The 20,741-nt window shown below is 42.8% G+C and overlaps 1 long non-coding RNA gene across 1 annotated transcript; it reads left to right on the top strand.

The window, feature by feature from the left end:
- The first annotated feature begins 9,587 nt into the window (after window positions 1-9,587).
- LOC308486773 lies at window positions 9,588-11,645 on the top strand. Its single transcript, XR_013991293.1, has 3 exons — window positions 9,588-9,933; window positions 10,013-10,092; window positions 10,537-11,645. It is a non-coding gene; the product is annotated as an uncharacterized lncRNA (long non-coding RNA).
- Window positions 11,646-20,741: the final 9,096 nt, after the last annotated feature.

Here is a 20,741-nt window from a genome sequence, read left to right as displayed (position 1 = left end):
TCCGTTTTTCCTCCCGGCTATAAATCCTTTGGCAAGATGGCGACTCCGAATTAATTGCTGCGCCATTCCCAAAAGCTCTTATTGCTTCTCGATCTCCATAAAGCATACTTTTGGTTAAAGTTTATCTCCACACAGACCTTAATCATCCTGCTTGGGTCAGTTCAACCGACAATTCTAATGAGGAGGGGTTCTTGTAAATCACATAGAAGGAAAGTAAAAAAGGTCCCCCCCCCCCATTCAGTCCCGTTGTCAACATACCCAGCCTTTGGTGTATCTTCATCGTAAAATATTCCTGTTTCTCCAGCCCATCGTCTTCTTTCGCAGAGGTCACTTAAATTAGCAGACTTCTCTCCCCTTCTTCACTTGAAATATGTGCATTTGCTTCTTTTGTAATTAATTATTCCAAATTGCTGCAGCTAGTGCGCGATCAGAGACAGCGTCCAGGAGAGCCGAGGTCCACACGGGGGCATTCTGCCTAGGGCCCTCACCCCCTTCTTTCGAATTAGGGGGTGATTTATGGGCACAGCAGGCAAGGGCAGTGTTCCCCATTTCCTTGGGGCAACAAGGGAGGCTGCCTACTCCCATAACAGCCTCTTAATTACCCCGTGTGGGTCGGAGAGATGGTATTGTCGGCCATCTTCCAATGCGCCCCCTATTGGCCCCCAAAAGCTATGTAGTTCTTAATGTCCTTGACATCTGAAGGGAGGGCAATCTCCCATGTTGACAAACTTGGAAGCATTAGCACATCTGTAAAGTTCTAGCATTTTTCAGATGCTTTTCCCCCCCTTTGACTGTTAGTACATGTGGGTGGCTCTGTGGTCTAAACCACAGAGCCTAGGGCTTGCTGATCGGAAGGTCGGTGGTTCATATCCCCGCGACGGGGTGAGCTCCCGTTGCTTGGTCCCTGCTCCTGCCAACCTAGCAGTTCGAAAGCACGTCAAAGTGCAAGTAGATAAATAGGTACCACTCTGGTGGGAAGGTAAACGGCGTTTCCGTGCGCTGCTCTGGTTTGCCAGAAGCGGCTTAGTCATGCTGGCCACATGACCCGGAAGCTGTATGCCATCTCCCTCGGCCAATAAAGCAAGATGAGCGCCGCAACCCCAGAGTCGTCTGCGACTGGACCTAACGGTCAGGGGTCCCTTTACCTTTACCTAAAGTTCTAGCATTTTTCAGATGCCTTTTCCCTCTTTGACTGTTAGTACATGCTTTATTTATTTTTATTTTTTATTTTTTTAAAAATACAAAGTAAATGTATACTAAAATTACCCATAAACACCAGAAGAAAAGTACAGTCATAGTTCTATTATCCTATTTTCTCTTTGGTTTGGAAAAGTAGTTTTATCCAGCAAAGCCAAGAACTGGCATCCCGAATGGTACTTAGAGGTCCCATACTTCTTCTGCATAATGTGAAGACGCTCCTCTGTTGTATTCTTTCTTATTTACAGTGGTGCCCCGCAAGACGAATGCCTCGCAAGACGAAAAACTCGCTAGACAAAAGAGTTTTCCATTTTTTGAGTCGTTCCGCAAGACGGATTTCCCTATGGGCTTGCTTCGCAAGACGAAACGTCTTGCGAGTTCTTGCGAGTTTGTTTCCTTTTTCTTAAAGCCGCTAAGCCGTTAATAGCCGCTAAGCCGCTAAGCCGTTAATAGCCGCTAAGCCGCTAATAGCCCCTAAGCCGCTAATAGCCGTGCTTCGCAAGACGAAAAAACCGCAAGACGAAGAGACTCGCGGAACGGATTAATTTCGTCTTGCGAGGCACCACTGTATATGTGCACTAAAGTCATATCAATCCACTGTAAAGATGTCAAAGTGTTTTTGTTATTCTAATAAGCAAAGCATCTGAGTAAGTTTTTCTCTTAAGGCAATGTGCCACATTTTGCTTTATCACTTTTCCAGCGTTGCTCCTTTCATATCCTTCCAAAACAGCTTTTATTTAAAATGCATCTCTGGGTTATTTGTGGGGCATAGAAATTTGTTCATCCCCCCCAAAAAAAGTATAGTCTGGCCCCCCACAAGGTCTGAGGGACAGTGGACTGGCCCCCTGCTGAAAAAGTTGGCTGACCCCTAGCGGAACCATTTAGGTGGATACCTCCATTTTGCTTTGTGTTTTATCTGTTGTTTTCCAGTTTTTGATACTCTTGTTTTTTTATTTTTATATTTATTGTTCTTAGTCTTGAGACCTTGAGGCTGTAGTGAAAAAGCGAAAAGCAAAGGAGAGCAAGCGAGCGAGCAGAGTAGCAGTCTTTAAATATTAAATAAATTCATATCTGTGCCCAAAGTTAATGGAAGCAGCAACAACAGCAGCAAGAATACTCATCGCAAAGTATTGGAAGACACAAGAGCTCCCCACACTGGAGGAATGGCAGATGAAACTGATGGACTATATGGAACTGGCGGAAATGATTGGCAGAATCCGTGACCAGGGAGAAGAGTCGGTGGAAGAAGATTGGAAGAAATTCAAAGATTATTTACAGAAATACTGCAAAATTAATGAATGTTAGAGTGATGTTGGATTGAAATTAAATGGTTTCTAGCTATACAGGCTTTAAAGTTATATATAGATTAAGATTAAGGATTAGGAATAAAAAGGTTAAAAGAATGGAAAATTGGTTATTAATAGATAAAAATGTAATGTTATATTATATTAAGATTAAGGATTGGGATTAAAAAAGAGGGAAAGGAATTGCTGGACAAATAAACTAAATTGGAATACAAAAGAGGGAGGTAGGAGGAGGTCCAGAAAATAAGTAAATTCAAAAGTAGTAATGAAAAGATAGAATTGTTTTTAACTGTTTTTTTTCTCTTTTTATTTTATTTTTAATTTTGTATTTTGTATTGTGTATCTTTCTTTTTACTGTTAAATTCTCCTTTATTGATGTGCTTCTTTTTATTTGAAACTTTAATAAATATCATTTAAAAAAAACCAAAGTTAATGGAAGCAATCCTTTCGGTTAACAGATCTGCTTCTGCTTCAACAGAGGACAAAAGAAATATCACAAGTGCAATGAATGGCAGTGTCATATGGTACATTCTCCCTCTTGCCTTGTCCCTCAAAGCTGGAGAAGAAAGCATTCCTCATTCCTGCTCCAGGCTACAGAGATGACTATTTGTTTTGGAACATGAAAAAGAGTTCCTTTCACTATTCTCCTTTAAGTCATACCCTGGATGCAGTAGGGAACTCATCTGGATTTATTTAATCTTCACAGACAGTAATGGGGGGAAAAGAGGTTTCCTTTAACTCTCAGTTTTTCTACGAAAGCTTCCTTAGGTGTTCTCCATAATTCAGAGATATTAATTGCCCAGCCAGCTGGATGAGTAAGTGATCCTGGGGCAGCCTGACTCGTCACACCGCCATCAGCTTTCTCCTGCAAAGGTCTTTTCAATTATCGCTTCAATTAATAGTTTTTCCAAGAATGCAATAGTGAATCACCGCCGGAAAGAAGGTAAACTTTTCTCAGCCTAAATATTTTGTGAACATTTGCTGAAGGTTATTGCGGATAACTAGTCTCCAGGATTTACCTGTGATAGCGGCACCTCACAGGGGATGGAATGACCTGTTTTCTGTGACAAAAGAGGCAAGTGAGTCATGCCACTCCTTTATCTTACATTACCCCTGCCCCATTGTAGCAGGAAGCACGTATAGGATTGCCCCAGACAAGACCCAGATGTTTGAAATATATTGAAAAGAAACTCATCTGATTTTCCAATTATCGCTTTTTTTTTTAATGTGTGTGAAAATAACTTTTTAAGGATTTTTCCGTTTGTAATCTAATCGAGCACATCTTATTAGATCCTTCCGTGCATAATCTTTTCCCCAGTGCAGCTGCATGATGAACAAGTCTGGTCTTGGGAGTAATGATTTTTAATAACATCTTGTTCCAGAAGAAGCCAACTGTAGCAGTCACTATCATGTGATGCTCGCAGATGTAGCCTGCCCTACTGATTAGCTTTCTTTTCTATATCGTCTTCCATAAACTGTGCAGCATACAAGACTTAAAAGGGTAAAAAAGTCAACCGAAATGAAAGAGCTGGTCTTCTACCACATAAAAGCCACTCCTTAAACCAACGGTCACAAGGTTGGAGTAGATTTTAAATACATTGCATGTCAGTAGATTATTTGATACATCCTTACAAAAGAATATATTGTGCTCTAGCAAAGCAAAATGTGCTGTACAGGGCTTGGTGCAATTATTTGCCTGCAGCAATGCAAACCCACCACTGGAATTTTGGTTAATTTGGACAGAATTTTCTATTGAAGCTGTTCCACAAAAGCATTTAGTGCACACATTGTTGAAGAACCTGGGGCTCTTCAGCTAGCATTCTGGAATAATGTACTCAAAACCCCACTTTTTCTTGTAACACCCAAAATCTGACTTTGCGAAACATCTGGCATGGATCCTCGACATTTATTTATTTCATTGCAGTGGTGGCCAGACAAGTTGTTTATATCACCCGTAGCCATTTAATGTAATGCAAAAAGCTATGCTTGAAAGATGGGAGTTGCCATTCATAGTGGGAAACTTCCCTTTCCTTTCTTGTTTTTTTAATTATTTATTAAAGATTTTCTTGTTTTACAGAAGTAAGTGTAAGGTCTCTCGTATTTTTTCCATGTAACATTTTTACAGATCCATTTCATTTGTTGAGACATTAGGGGGAGAAGGAAAAAAAGGGGGTGGAGGGAGGGAAGATGGGTGGGGGTGGGGTCGGGGGCGATGCTCCTATTATGCTTAATGTATGTAGGGTTTGGTGTCAGCGCTGCTTGTGCAGTTCACTTGTGTTCCTTTGGTGGTGAGAGAGGTTGGGGTTGGCCTATGGTGTGGTTGTTTGTTTGTGATTGGCTGTGGTGATCTTTGTTTTCGTGTGTGAGTGGGGTGGGTGGGTGTTTTGGATCAGGTTAGCCATACAGTATTGATTTGTATGCTGTTGGTGGATTATTGTCATTGTCTTGTTGGGCTGTGTATGTGATAAAGGGGAGCCATACTGGGGTAAAGGCGTCTTCTTCTGTTTGTCCCCGTGTCAGTTTCAGTTTATTGGTTAATTTTTCTAGTAGGGCTGTTTCCCGTACTATTTAGTACCATTGGTCCATGCTTACTCCTGACATGTCTCTCCAGTGTCTGGTTATGGTGTTTCTGGCTGCTGAAAGTAGGTGGGTTATGAATTCTTTGTGGTGTAAATGGGCATTGTTGCCTTGGAGGATGTTTAGTAGGGCCAATTCTGGGGTGATGTCTAATAATTGCTTAGTTATTTTACATATTTCTCGTGTGGCTGTTGTCCAGAATAGTTGGATTTTGGGGCACTCCCACCACATGTGGAGGTATGTGCCTGTGGAGGTACACCCTCTCCAGCATTTTGGTGAGGTTCCTAGGCGTATTAGCGCTAGTTTTCTTGGTGTTAGGTACCACCTGTAGGTGAGTTTCAGAGTGAGTTCTTTTCTTCTCGTTGATATGGATTTAAAGGGGGGTTTAGACCACGATCCTCGATATTTTGTAGTGTGGCACGTGCACAAACACCATCCCACTTTTTATAGGAAGGGGTTGGGTGTGTGGTTTGAGGGACATCTCTGTCTGTGCAAGGTATCTGCTTGCAAGCTCAGTTCAGAGGAGAGAGATGGCTGAGAAAGACAGTTGTCCAACTGCAGGCAAAACTTCACCACGATAACCAGGTTTGCCATAGCTCAGGAAGACATGTAGTTCCTCTTCTAATCTCCTATGCTCCTATATAATCAGTAGACGATATACTAGACATTAAATAGGGGGAGGGGAAAGAGGACTGTCACCCATAACTCCCAACATTTACAGAGTGGGGGAACATGAGGGTACATTAAGAGTGTGAACACTGGAACATTGGAAATGGAACATTTCTCAATTCAGGCACAACCCACAATTAATGTGGAAAGGAAGCACAGTGACATACTAGTAAAGGGTAATGTCTGCCCTGAGAAGGCTTATGTGTAAATGATAAGGAACTATACAGTATGTGTCCACTCCAGTCTGGAGGAGCTGAGAGATTCAATTTGCTCTATCCTGTGTTCTCTTTCATCTGCAAACCCAGCTCAAATGATTTCATTTACCCATATGTCACTCACGGGACATCTATTTGACAGAAAGAATGTGAGGCTTGCTGCTTGCTGCTAAAATGATCCGTTGGTTGATTTTGCTTAATGAGATTTTAATTTGAAGATCACAGTATGCTTCATTTCACAGAAGGCACTGAAAGTTACTTATTTATGCAGGACAGACATGCATACTTACACACCGCCCGCAACCCAAAGGTTTCCAGGGTGATGCACACCAGCATACAAAAGGTCAAACATAACTATTCACAGTAAATAAAAGCATTAAAAACAAACAAACACATTCGCCAACGTATTGAAACTATAAAAGCAATTTATAATGCAAAACAGCACCTCAGCAGAAAGAGACATCAGTTCTTTAGATGCCCCCCCCCCCCAAATCAGAAAGAAAAATGTCTCGATGTCAAAAAGCTGTTAAGGTAAGGGAGAAGCATAGCTCTAATGGCAAAGAGATCCAGGGTGCCACAACAGAGAAGACCCTGCTTCACATTATTGCACAGTGAATTGCAGTTGTCAGTTGAACGGCAAGCACGGCTTCCACCCCCAGACCTTAAGGCACAGGTTGGTAGCTATGGGGAGAGGTGCTCTTTCACATGTTTGGGTCACAAATAATTTAGGGTATATACTGTGTGCTTTTGAATTATGGTGCTGGAGGGGACTCTTGAGAGTCCCATGGACTGCAAGAAGATCAAACCTCTCCATTCTGAAGGAAATCAGCCCTGAGTGCTCACTGGAAGGACAGATTGTGAAGCTGAGGCTCCAATACTTTGGCCACCTCATGAGAAGAGAAGACTCCCTGGAAAAGACCCTGATGTTGGGAAAGATGGAGGGCACAAGGAGAAGGGGACGACAGAGGACGAGATGGTTGGATAGTGTTCTCGCAGCTACCAGCATGAGTTTGACCAAACTGTGGGAGGCAGTGGAAGACAGGAGTGCCTGGCGTGCTCTGGTCCATGGGGTCACGAAGAGTCGGACACGATTAAACAACTAAACAACAGCAATATGACTTGGTCAGCACCTTAAACTGGGCTTGGGAGCCAACAGGCATCTAGAGCAGCTCTTGTAAGACTTGCGAAATATGACCCCATTTTGTAGTGCCAGTCAACACCTTGGCAGCTGCACTTTGTACCAGCTGCAGCTTTCAGACCTGTCTTCAAGGGCAGTCCCATGCTGAATGCACTGCAACAGACTAAACATGAGATTGCCAGAGTGTTTGCAACGATAGCCAGGCTGTCCCGGCCCAGAAAGGTCCATAGTTGGCAAAAACCGCTGGAGCTGGAAATAGGTGACGTACCTGAGCCTCAAGCGACAATCGTGACTCTAGGCATACCCTAAAGGTATAAAAGTGTAAAGGACCCCTGGACGGTTAAGTCCAGCCAAAAGCGACTCTAGGGTTGCGGCGCTCATCTCGCTTTCAGGCCAAGGGAGCCGGCATTTGTCCACAGTTTCCGGATCATGTGGCCAGCATGATTAAACCGCTTCTGGGGCAACGGGACACCGTGACGGAAACCAGAGCACACAGAAATGCCGTTTACCTTCCTGCCACAGCGGTACCTATTTATCTACTTGCACTGGTGTGCTTTCAAACTGCTAGGTTGGCAGGAGCGCAACGAAAGCTCACCCCATTGCGGGGATTCAAACTGCCAACCTTTCAATTGGCAACCCCAAGGGGCTCAGTGGTTTAGACCACAGCGCCACTCGCGTCCCATGACACCCTAAGCCATGAGCCTTCTCCTTTAGGGGCAGCCCAACACCTCCAGAACAGACTGTCAACCCAACTCTTGGACTTGAGAACTGCCTACCACCAACAGGGCCTCCATTTTGAGTGGATTCATCTTCAGTTTCCTGACTCTCATTCAGCCACTTTTTGCCTCCAGATACTGTTCTAGCAACCTGAACAGCATCTCATGGGACTTTCTTTGGAACATTCATAATAGGACTATGCTGTTAAGTGATTATTAAATGACAGGCTTTTGAATTAGGTGATTCTTTTTGTATTCAATTATCTTGTTGTTGCGTTTACGCTTCTCGTACAGACCGGTTTGCTGCACATTTCATGAGTTCTCGGCGTTATTGAAACGATAACTTTACAAATAACTGTTTTTCAGACTGTGGAGGTCACTGAGGAATACCATGTTCTTTTCGGCTAAGCCTATTTGCAGTGCAGGCGGGAGTTTTCTGTTTGACACGTAAGAACATAAAAGGTCATTCTGACATATGCTCGTTCTCTGGTATTTCCAAGCAGAAGTGGTATTTCTCTGGAGACTCTTGTGAGACAGGCAGCCCAGTTCCATCTCCTGCTGTTGCGATTCTGGAGAAAGCAGAAGATTGTGCCTCAGAATGAAAGTGGCAACTTAAGCAAGTAGAGCAGAAGCTATCTAGCTCCCTCTCAGCACCCCTTCAATGGGATATTACTGAATGCGTGATTTTACTATTCTGCTGGGAGCTGCCCAGAGTGGCTGGGGAAACCCAGCCAGAGGAGTGGGGTATAAATAATAAAATTATGATTATTATAGTTGTAAGATGGAAAGAAGCAAGAGGGGCTACAGATTGGTTTGGTTTCACACTGCAGGGCAGACAAAAATGTGTTTACCTCACAGCAATGCTATGGAATGGATAATTCTTATAATGTTGATGTTCCCAAACAAGATCAAGGGGGTAAAGTGGTTGAATGGTGGGTGGAAAACAGATTTGAAATTTACGGCATGTTGTTCATTGAAAGAAGACTACATGAAAATCATGTACTGGGAGTATTTAACCCCGGTCAAATTAGCAAAGATGTATAGAACGAACTCAAATACTTGCTGGAAATGTAAAGAAAAAGAAGGTACCTTTCACCATATGTCGTGGACATGTAATTAACAATTTCTGGGGAATGATATATAATGAAATGAAAAAAAATATTTAAAATAACTTTTGTTTAAAAAACCAGAAGCTTTCTTATTAGGGATTATAGGTACTGAGATTCCAAAGGACCAGAAAAGACCGTTCATGTATGCAACAACAGCCGCACAGATACTTTTAGCCCAGAGATGGAAGGAAGAGACAAACCCGACCAGAGAAGAATGGCAAACCAAGTTGATGGACTATGCCGAAATGGCAAAATTAACTGGGAAGCTCAGAAAGCAAGAAGACAAGAACTTTTTAAAAAGAATGGGGAAAGTTTATAATTTATATACGAGATCATTGTAAGCAAGGTAAAACATTGGCAGGAGTTTAACCACACTTGTAATGTAATGGAATATATGGATAATTTAGAAAGACAAAAAATTAGAGAAGTATTGATGTGCAGTTGAAAATATTATCAATAGGACCCATGGAAGGGATGGATGGAAGCCAGGAGATTCAGAGTAATCTCGATATTTGGTATCTGAATTGGTTTTTGGTGTATGTTTATATTTTTGAAAATCAAATAACAATTTATTTATTTTTTAAAGTGGTTGAATGGTAGCATACGGCTGCCATGAACTTTTATTGTATCAAAAATAAGGCAATTTCCTATAAACATATTCTCTCTCTTCGCTCATGCATCCATATTATCACTGGTTTAACCACCGATGCCATGTCCCATACTTGGTTTAACCAGCCCATTATTGATATATATTTGGTATATTTAAAATTGGTATATTTTAAAGAGGTATTCTTTCACCCATCTGTCACCAAAACCAAGGGAGGTGGAGAAATGTCTTGTTACGGCCTTAACTACTGAACCTACCAAGGCCTTCTTTACTCATCCTGCTTGTTGCTATGACTTGCTGAATCCCATAAAAGTCTCCTTCATTGGATGCTTTAATTCCCAGGGACAGATCACCTGAGAAAAGGACACTGTTAGTCCAACCCTGTGCATTCTTACTCCCAGGTAAGTGGATATTGTTAAGTTGTGGGTGAACATATCAGACAACACAGCAATTCTTCAAACAGCTCTTGTTTATTCACAGGGCAGAACAGAACTGAGCTGAAGGATTCAGCCAACCTGCTTATATAGAGCTCAACTACAAGGCAACAGTAACAACTTTCTGTAACTATCCAATCACTGAACGTCACTTTCAATTCATTATTTGCATATGTGGACCTGAGTGAAAACTATCTACAGTATTCCCCCTGCTGGCCTAGGGTGAGAACTTCAGTACATAACAGATATAGGATTGCAGCCTCTAGACAGGCAAAACTTGTCATTCATTCATTCATTCATTTGATGGCACTGCTCTTATGCCTTCAACAGTATCCTACACAAATATAAACTAGGACAAACTTTTCCCACTTCTTTCATCTGTGTCAGGAAAAGCTTTACCAGTTTGTTTCAGGCTGCTGCAAAAAGTACAGTGGAAGGGCCAGTAAAAATGGGATGTCCACATAAATTAGAGTGCCGTTCTACTATGTTATTTGTCATGATAGAAACTTTTTTTAAAAAAAATAATCTTCAGTCTTAACTTTTTATTTCCCTTTCCATTCTTTCCATCAGATACAGTTTGCTAAGAAGAAAAACCGCAACCCAATCAAAATGTGCTCAAAACCTAAAATCCAACAAAATAATTCTTTCTAGAAATACAGGGCTAGGTTTGTATCACACCACAGGGAAGAATGGCCTTCCCCCCCTTCTCCTTGAAGGCTGGTTGAAAAGCAATGTGCTAAAAGGTTTCCTTTGAAAAGTCAGTGTTCCATCAAATTCTATTATGCAGATTTGTGTTATCCTTTATTGTACACCATCACAATAATCCAGAGCCAAAATAATGGCTCTGAAATGCAATCCCCTCTGTTTTCCACATGTACAGACGAAAAGCTCTTTGTGGGTATCCATGACATGTTTTTCATATTTATTACTTTATTATTTTAGAGATGTTAAGTATAATAACAGCAATAAATTGTTTGCTAATCCTGTGGTGCCAGCTGAATAGAATAAACATTACTATTTTTACCTTCGTAGGAATGACATGCTTTAATCCTTTTGAAAGACTGTGCTTAAAAAAAAAAAAGGAACTAGAATTTTTGGAATAGAGGCAGAGGGCCTTCCGGAGATTAAAATAATGGTCTCTCAGCACTAGATAACAAAAATATAGGAAATTAAAAATGAGCAATGATATACCCTGTGATCTTCAGCAATGCTAACTCATAAACAAAGGATTAAAGAACTAACAGAAACACTGAGAATCTAAATTGTTTCATGGGATCTACTTCAGATTAATTTCTTACGGTCTTTCTAAGTCAATGATCCTGCTATAATGATCGCTGATGGACTATTCCTTCACAAGTGGGGGGGGGGGAACCTTGTAAGTATCTACTTTTTTATTGGTTGAAATGCTAAAAGAGTAATTGACAAAAACTACGTGGACACATTGCTTCTGGAGACATTTGCCCTCCGTAAAAACCTCCAATTCAGAGAAGAGCTTTGCAGATAAAACTGTCACAGATTACGTTGTTTCTTTCCCTACTGCAAGGAGCCAATTACCACCATTTATTTACTTACCGTATTTTTCGCCCTATAGGACGCACTTTTCCCCCTCCAGAAATGAAGGGGAAATGTGTGTGCGTCCTATGGGGCGAATGCAGGCTTTCGCTGAAGCCTGGAGAGCGAGAGGCGTCGGTGTGCACCGAACCCCTCTCGCTCTCCAGGCTTCAGGAAGCTATCCGCAAGCCTTGTGAGCCCGGCGGGAGTTCCTGCGGGCTCGCAGGCTTGCGGGCAGCAGCCTGCAGCCCGAAGCACGCCCCGGAGCGCGCCCCATACTTTGCGCAGATGTCCGCTTGGCTTGCAGATAGCAGCCTGTTCTGGGGGCTGGGGTCGAGGGAAGCTCGGGCTTCCCCTGCCCCAGCCCCGCGGCTGGGGGGGGGGATATTTATTTATTTATTTATTTACCCCCAAAAAAACAAGGTGCGCCCTATGGGCCAGTGCACCCTATAGGGCGAAAAATACGGTATTTATTTTCTGCCATTTATATCTGATCTTTCTTCCATCATCGAACCCAAGGCAACATACATGTGGTTCCCAGGAAGGACATCTATACATCTGTGCACTAACCGGAACCGCCTAGCTTCAGCAAGACAGTGGTCTCATGTACCTTGAGACCATATTCTGGGCCAACACATCCAACACAACTAAGACCCCATTACAGTTGTATCCATTGATCCGGGGATGGATGAACGGAGAAGAAAATTCAGCGAGGAATGCCTGTGTTTATCTTTCTTTTGTGATCTACTTCAGTGATTGCAGCATCCTTGCTTGGCTGAGGCAACCTTGACTAAAGAGCCTTTACTGTCATTGGAACTGCTTCCGCAATGAGCTTTGTTGTTGTTTTTTAATTGGCTTTTGAAAGTATGTCTGCCTATTAGTCCTCCTCCTAATTAGCAACTAATTGGGGCACTAATTGTGAAGTATAAAATCATTACTGTTAGTTTAGCAGAAACTTGAAAGCTTGCATATTTTAAAAGGAATCATTTTTACCTGTTTAGAAACTTGTGGGTGCAGTTGCCAGAAAGTCGTCTTCTCTGAGATAAGCCATTGCTGTTATCGCATTACAGTAGAACTCACTTGCCCAGTTAAAGTTCTTCCCAAACTCTCCTCCCCACGTAAAATTGGACACAAGGATTAATTAAGAGACAGGTAACAAATCTCCTAGTCAGTGAGCATCATCTTCCAAGCCATCATCTTGATTTTAGAGACCGCTATCAAATCTAACGGTGGGGGAATCTGTTTTGCTATAATTGTGCTATCTAACATGTGTCAAAAGTCTACTGGATGGAACCCAAGACCCTTTGACTTTGGGAATCAAGACGCATGGGGATTTCTCTCTCTTAAGTCTTGGAATTTAAAGATTTTTATTCAGATATTCGCATGCACGGTTCTACATTTATCTTAATCATTGTAAGCTAATCAAATGAATGAAGGTAGCCTTGACATATGCAGCTATAAGACTAATTGTGGGGGATATGGCAATCAGCGACTACTGGCCATGATGGAGGCAGTGTGCCTCTGAATACCATTTGCTGGGAATCACAAGAGAAGAATGCTGTTTTTGCGTGTAGAGGTCCCCAAGCCACCCCCCTAAATGAATCACAATTCACAAAGAATTTTTGTTTAAGGTTTTTGGCATAATTTTGGTCACAACTTTATTAAAATACATAATGTGAGTGGTTGCTTAGGCATTGGTTAAGACTATCTGTCCCTGCCCTGGGACAGAACTGACTTCCGGATTCCAGTGAAAGTCAGTAAGGGAAAACAATATTGGGGAGAGAATGGGACTGGACACCATACTGTCACCCTTCCCCGCATGCTCCCAGGGGCTTGCAAGGCCCTAGCCCCTTGCCGGGGATACGGACAAAAGCATGGCGAGACCCTGGATTCCTTTAATGGAATTCCCTTGCAGCAGCAGCATTGGAGGGGCAGGCACAGCCAACCCTTACCCCTCCACCAACCAAATTTTAACCAATGCCTAACCGCAACCTTACAAGTTGTGATGATTTGCTACGCAGTAGGCAAAAACCAAATGGCACCAGCCAATCCGCCAAATGGACAAAAATCCTACCAGGCCCCTGCCCCAAAAGCAGATGACCCCATGACAGGCATAGCAAGGTCAAACGCAACAGCCCTAAATCATAGCTGTCAACTTACAGATTTGAAAATAAGGGAGCAGCAGCCTTGAAAATAAGGGACCAGCAGCCAAAATAAGGGACCTGCAGCCTCACCTGTTCCAGGCACTCCAGTCTTCCTGTCCTCCTGCAGTCTGGTCAAACTCATGCTGGTAGCTTCGAGAACACTGTCCAACCGACTTTGTAACCAGAGGTTCAACTGAATAGAATCTGAATCACATGCACCACAAGGCCTATGCAGCCTCAACTTAAGATGGCTCCCCGGCCTGGCTTTGCACTGCAAAGTTTGCAGCAGCACGTGCAACAAAATGGCGTCCAGCATTCAAAAAACCCCTCAGCTTGCATTAACTAGCCACACACAAGGCATGTAAGCTCCACCCCCCAGTTGTTCTTAGACTTCTTATTGGGTGAGCAACACAGCCAAGCAACACAGTTGGAGCCTCCCTCCTCCCTGGCTAGCAGGCAGGGAGGGAGAGGAGCTGCTTCCTTTGAAATTTAAGGGACATCATTTAAGGGACATCATTTAAGGGACATTTAAGGGACATCCATCAATAAGGGACAGCAGCGGGACATGGCGCTGGAATAAGGGACTGTCCCTTCAAATAAGGGACACTTGACAGCTATGCCCTAAATTAGCGAGGGTGGGTGGGCAGGCGATCCGATGCACGCAGCAAAAGAGACTGAAAAAACCCGTGTGCCAAGAATATATAACCTTTGCGCCAACCCTCTAAATGCGCCAACCCTCAAAATCTCCCCAACAAACCAACTTGGCCCAATCACAGTCATGGCCACCCAAACGGTTCCACCCAGAAACCTAGAGGGGGTGTCTTGCTAGACCCCACCGCAACACGTGCTCTCCATGAAGGAGAACACACTTTCCCTAGTACTACTTTTGAGCTTCCCATAGGTATCTGGTTGTAAAAACAGGATGCTGGACTAATTGGACCATTAGCCTGATCCATCAGGTTCTTCTTGTGTTCTTAAACATCTACCATGATAGGTTCTGAAATGTAGGTGGGTTCCCACGAGGCAAGACACAGTGATAACAGCAAGAACCTTTTTTGAGCTAACAGAACTAGACAACAGGGGCAAAGCAACTGCTTATATACATTTCTGAAGGCCTGAGGCCACTCCCACTCCCAACGTGATTGGCTATCTAAACTTCCAAGCTGCGAATCATAATTCTGAGTTTAAGGGCCAATGGCAGAGGCCCCAATCCTGAATTGTTCTGTGATTGGATATCCTTAGTCCAGACTCAAGCTCAGGCAAACACAGGCCACTGAATACATAACAGGTTTGGCCATGTATTTGCCATCTGATGAATAAGCCGTCTACTTCCTTATAAGCTCACGCAATACTACACAGATAACCAGGAGGCAAGTGAAATGTGTATTCCTACTTAGCTGGGAATAAGTCCCCAAGATCAGACATGGCATGTTCAGGGTAGTATGGATTAATGCCGAAATCCAGCATCACCTGAGCTCGGCAAGTGCGGCTTTCTCCAGATTGAAGTGCGGAGTGTTTGAGGACCGGGACATTTGCAGGGAAACAAAATGCTTGTTTACAAAGCTATTGTACTACCAACCTTACTGTATGCTTATGAAACATGGACCACTTATAAACGCCATCTCCAACTGCTCAAAAGATTCCATCAATGATGTCTCCGAAAAATTTTACACATCACTTGGGAAGACAGGCAAACTAATTACCAGTGTACTGGAAGAAGCAAAGATCACCAGTATTGAAGCAATGATTCTTCAACATCAACTTCGTTGGACTGGTCATGTTGTGCGGATGCCTGATTATCATCTTCCAAAGCAACTACTCTATACCGAACTTAAAAATGGAAGGCGTAATGCTGGTGGTCAACAAAAGAGGTTTAAAGACTGTCTCAAGGCAAATCTAAAAAAATGTAGTATAAACACCAACAATTGGGAAAGACTTGCCTTCGAGTGCACCAGTTGGAGAACAGCCTTTACCAAAGGTGTCATGGACTTTGAAGATGCTCAAACTCAGGACACAAGGGAGAAATGTTCTAAGAGGAAGGCACGCTTGGCAAATCCACACCGTGACCAATTTCTGCCCGGAAACCAATGTCCCCACTATGGAAGGACGTGTGGATCCAGAATTGGCCTCCACAGTCACTTACGGACTCATTGTTAAAACCGTGTTTATGGAAGACAATCTTACTCGGTTATGAGGGATCGCCAAGGAAGAAGAAGAAGAATCCCAGTGAAATCAAGAGGACTTGCTTCTGAATAAACATGCATTGGAATGGGGTACACCACAGAACCTGGGAATACTTGTCCCTTGCAATGCGTTCAGAAAACATGTTGAGCTGAGTGAACTGTCCTGTGTATATAAGAATCAGGGATATAGTCATCAGAGATGACAGTTTTGTTATTTAAAAACCCAACAAAACTAAAAGCCTTGTTCTGGCAAAAATAGGACTGAGACTTAGACTATATTTTTTCCCTTTGTTAAGCCTAATGTTTTCAACCACTAGGAGGCATAGTGATCCTATCCGTACTACTTTCACAGAGTTGCGGAAATATAATTTAAACCCTCAGAATGTCATTGCATCTTCTTTTGTTTACTCCTGCCTCTGTCCCCCCTCATTCTATGTTGTTTCCCTTTTGTCTATTGTCCCTTAAATGCATTAACATTTCTAGAGTCCCATCTATGCACTACCTGGAGTGTCACAGCTGTGCCACGTACAGAGGTGGCGCTTAGATTGATAGATAATATGCATACTTTCTTAGGAATAAGTCCCATTGAGCATTCTGAGATTTACATCCATACAACTGTGTTGCATTTCATCCTGCTCCACGTTTTATTCCATATTATTTCATTACTATATTTTTATTGCAGAATGAAGATTTGAAAAAGTTTATGGGAAACAAAGAGATCTATTATTTTAATTTTTTTACTGACTGGCCTCTTTATTTTCTTAGCATCCTGTTAATTTTCAGACTAGGGCGTATATCAAACATGCTTTCATAAGCCATCCAATTAAAAATGTCTAAATGTGAGAGAGAATGTGAACCTGGAAGGTTTGTTTAACAGAGCTGGATGAAGCAGAAGCAATTTTAAATGAAAAGACACTCAGCTGAGGCTTTGCTGGTTTAATCCGTTGTTATAAAAATAAGGAGCATTTTTGCAACCCTCCTAAGAAAATGAGTTAGAAATTGTCCTCTTTCCCACTGAAAAAATCCTGCCCATGGGCCATTTGCATGCTTAGCTTCCAAGCTAATGAGTTGGGGGGGGGGGGAGTTTGGCTACATGAGAGAAAACCAGCTAGACAGGTTCAAAACCAGTTAAGTAGAACCAATGTCATTTGCCTTATATTTTAACCCAGCAATTCTCTATTCAGAAGAAAGTTCTATTGCACCCGCATGTCATTGGTGTTAAAATGCCATATTTTTTCTTGTTTAATCTGGATTTACCCTTTCTGCAGAGAAAAACAAAGTTGTTGTTGTTTTTTAAAATAACTGTTGCCAACAGCTTGTTTTCTATATCTGAATGACTTGTTTGCAGAATTAAGCCCCCATCTGGAAGCAACCATAGGGATGGGGAAGGGAGGAAGAAGAGGAAAGAAAGAAAGAAAGAAAGAAAGAAAGAAAGAAAGAAACTTTCTTATTGTTAAGGGAAGATCCACTCACTCAGTGAGTTGCATCCACTGGAGTTTTACACAAGACTTCCATCCCCACATTTAAAGAGTTTGGGGTTCTAAAATCTGAGGCCTAACTGTACATCCTCACTTTTGACTTTCAGGAGTCTCTTAAAGACTTTTTTTATGTCAACGAGCCTATGCAATTGTTTAAAACGTCCCTTGAGCAGTCAGCCATTTTAACCATCGCTTCAAACTGCTTGAAAAATGTTTTATGCTGTTGTGCACTGCCGTGACGCTTTGTGAAGGTGTGCTATATGAATACAGTGGTACCTCAGGTTACATACGCTTCAGGTTACATACGCTTCAGGTTACAGACTCCGCTAACCCAGAAATAGTGCTTCAGGTTAAGAACTTTGCTTCAGGATGAGAATAGAAAAAGTGCTCCGGCGGCGCGGCGGCAGCAGGAGGCCCGTTAGCTAAAGTGGTGCTTCAGGTTAAGAACAGTTTCAGGTTAAGAACGGACGTCCGGAACGAATTAAGTACTTAACCCGAGGTACCACTGTATATATATATATATTATAAACAAAACAAAAATCTACTCAAAAGCAAGTCTTATTGAATTCCAAGAGAGTGTGCCATGGAACAAATTTTCTACTGCAGGGATGGCGTACCTACAGCCCTCCAGATGTTGTTGCATTGCAACTCGCAACAGGCCCAAGCAGTGTGTGTGATGTTGGAAATACTGTATCTGAAGCTGCAGTTGGAAATACTGTGTCTGAAGGCCCACAAGTCTCCTATCCCTGTCCTACTGCAATTCCTGTACTCAGTGAGATTTGCCACAAACTACTCAAGCTGCCAACGTGAATGGGATTGCCATTTTACAGCCTGATCCTGTTCATATTTACTCAATAGTAATTGCAGTCTTCATTTTGGTGGTTCAAGCTGTTGTCCCTAGTGCAGTTAGGTAATTTCAGACTTAACGGTCTTCTATAAGCCCTTCTTTAACATTTTACTTCACTTTGGAGCCACTATTTTACGGGAGGGATTCCAGCACATACCGTAAATTTAGGGTTGCACATTTAGTGGATCAAAGTCCTCTGTTGCATTAGCAAACTTGAACAAAAGTGGCTTTTGGGGGTTAGCATAGCGAAGGGGAAACACACCCAAAAGTGTGGAATGAAGATTTTTTTAAAAATAATCAATCAGCAACCCACAACGAAATCAGGATGACACCTCTTGGTTGTATAAGTCCTCCAGGAAACAAATCAGAGCAGATGCTCAATAAAGACCAAACATAGACTATCCTAAAGCCTGCATAGCTCAGTTGGCAGAGGTCGAGACACTTAACCCGAGTGTCATGGGTTCGAGACCCCTGTTAGGCAAAAGATTCCTTCATTGCATTGGGTTGGACTAGATTACCCTCATAGCGCCTTCCAACTCTATAATTCTATGATCCTCCACATATGCTTTGCACAAGCAGATCAGGATGACAGCCCATCCCAGCATCCCTGTTTTCCAGGGACAGTCCGGGATTAACAGAAGCTGTCCCGGTTTCCAATTTGATCCCGGAATATCCCACTTTTTCTCAGGACGCCCCTATTTTCATCAGAGAAATGTTGGAGGGTATGGAGTTATGCAACCTATCCATTCTGAAGGAAATCAGCCCTGAGTGCTCACTGGAAGGACAGATCCTGAAGCTGAGGCTCCAATACTTTGGCCACCTCATGAGAAGAGAAGACTTCCCTGGAAAAGACCCTGATGCTGGGAAAGATGGAGGGCACAAGGAGAAGGGGATGACAGAGGACGAAATGGTTGGATAGTGTTCTCGAAGCTACCAGCATGAGTTTGACCAAACTGCGGGAGGCAGTGGAAGACAGGAGGGCCTGGCATGCTCTGGTCCAGGGGGTCATGAAGAGTCGGAAATGACTAAACAACAACATGGAGTTATGCAAGATAAGTAACTATGCAACCTTTAGAAGACATCTGAAGGCAGCCCTGTATAGGAAAGCTTTTTAGAAAATATTTAATGTTTTATTATGTTTTTATATATATTGGAAGCCACCTAGAGTGGCTGGGACAACCCAGTCAGATGGGTGGGGTATAAATAATAACATTATTATTATTATTATTATTATTAGGGCTTTTTTTCAGCTGGAACTCACCGGAACAAAGTCCCGACATCTCTCAGATCATGTGCACTATTGCCATTACAGTGGCACCTCAGGTTAAGTACTTAATTCATTCTGGAGGTCCGTTCTTAACCTGAAACTGTTCTTAACCTGAAGCACCACTTTAGCTAATGGGGGCTCCTGCTGCTGCCGCGCCGCCAGAGCACGATTTCTGTTCTTATTCTGAAGCAAAGTTCTTAACCTGAAGCACTATTTCTGGGTTAGCGGAGTGTGTAACCTGAAGTGTATGTAACCTGAAGCGTATGTAACCCGAGGTACCACTGTATAAGAGTACAAGGGAGGTGCTAATGGTGAGTTCCAGCACCTCTTTTCCCAGAAAAATATCACTTATTTATTATTATTATTATTATTATTATTATTGAAGAGGTCATCCGTATTTTCATCAGAGAAATGTTGGAGCGTATGGAGTTATGCAACCCCCAAACCAAGGAGATAAGGAACTATACTCAACCTTTTCTTAAAAAACCCCAAAGCCTTCCTTTCAGGAATTCTAGGTGCCGAAATCCCATGGGAGCAGAAAAGACTATTTATGTACGCGACCACAGCTGCACAGATGTTACTGGCCACAGATGGAAAGAATAAAGTCCCTACCAGAGAAGAATGGCAGATCAAGTTGATGGATTATGCTGAAATGGCCCAAATGACCGGAAGAATCAGAAATCAGGAAGACCAAAATTTTTAGAAGGAACGGGGGAAATTTATAACTTATCTTAAAAGACCATTGTAAACAGTTAAAATTGTTCATAGGATTGGAACATGGGTAGGCAAACTAAGGCCCGGGGGCGGAATCCGGACCAATCGCCTTCTAAATCTGGCCAGAATCAGCATGTTTTTACATGAGTAGAATGTGTCCTTTTATTCAAAATGCATCTCTGGGTTATTTGTGGGGCCTGCCTGGTGTTTATACATGAGTAGAATGTGTGCTCCCCTTCATGGATCACTGCCTTGCCATGGCGAAGGGGCTTGAATAATTCAGAGAAGCTATGAGCTTTGTTGAGCAGCGCACCCAAGATGGGCAGGTCATAGTGGAGAGTTTTGACCGAACGTGATCCACCTGGAGGAGGAACCGGCAAGCCACTCCAGTATCCCTGCCAAGAAAACTCCATGGACAAAGACAACAGGCATATCAAAGTTATGAGGCTGGAAGATGAGCCCCTCAGGTCGGAAGGCATCCAACATGCTACTGAGGAAGAGCGGAGGACAAGTACAAGTAGATCCAGAGCTGATGAAGCGGCTGGGCCAAAGCCGAAAGGACGCTCAGTTGCGGATATGCCTGGAAGCGAA

Source organism: Podarcis pityusensis, assembly GCF_964106645.2.
Source record: "Podarcis pityusensis genome assembly, chromosome: 10".
Taxonomy (NCBI): Eukaryota; Metazoa; Chordata; class Lepidosauria; order Squamata; family Lacertidae; genus Podarcis; species Podarcis pityusensis.
Note: the sequence above shows the minus strand (reverse complement) of the source record. Positions and strands in the feature narration are given on the sequence as shown.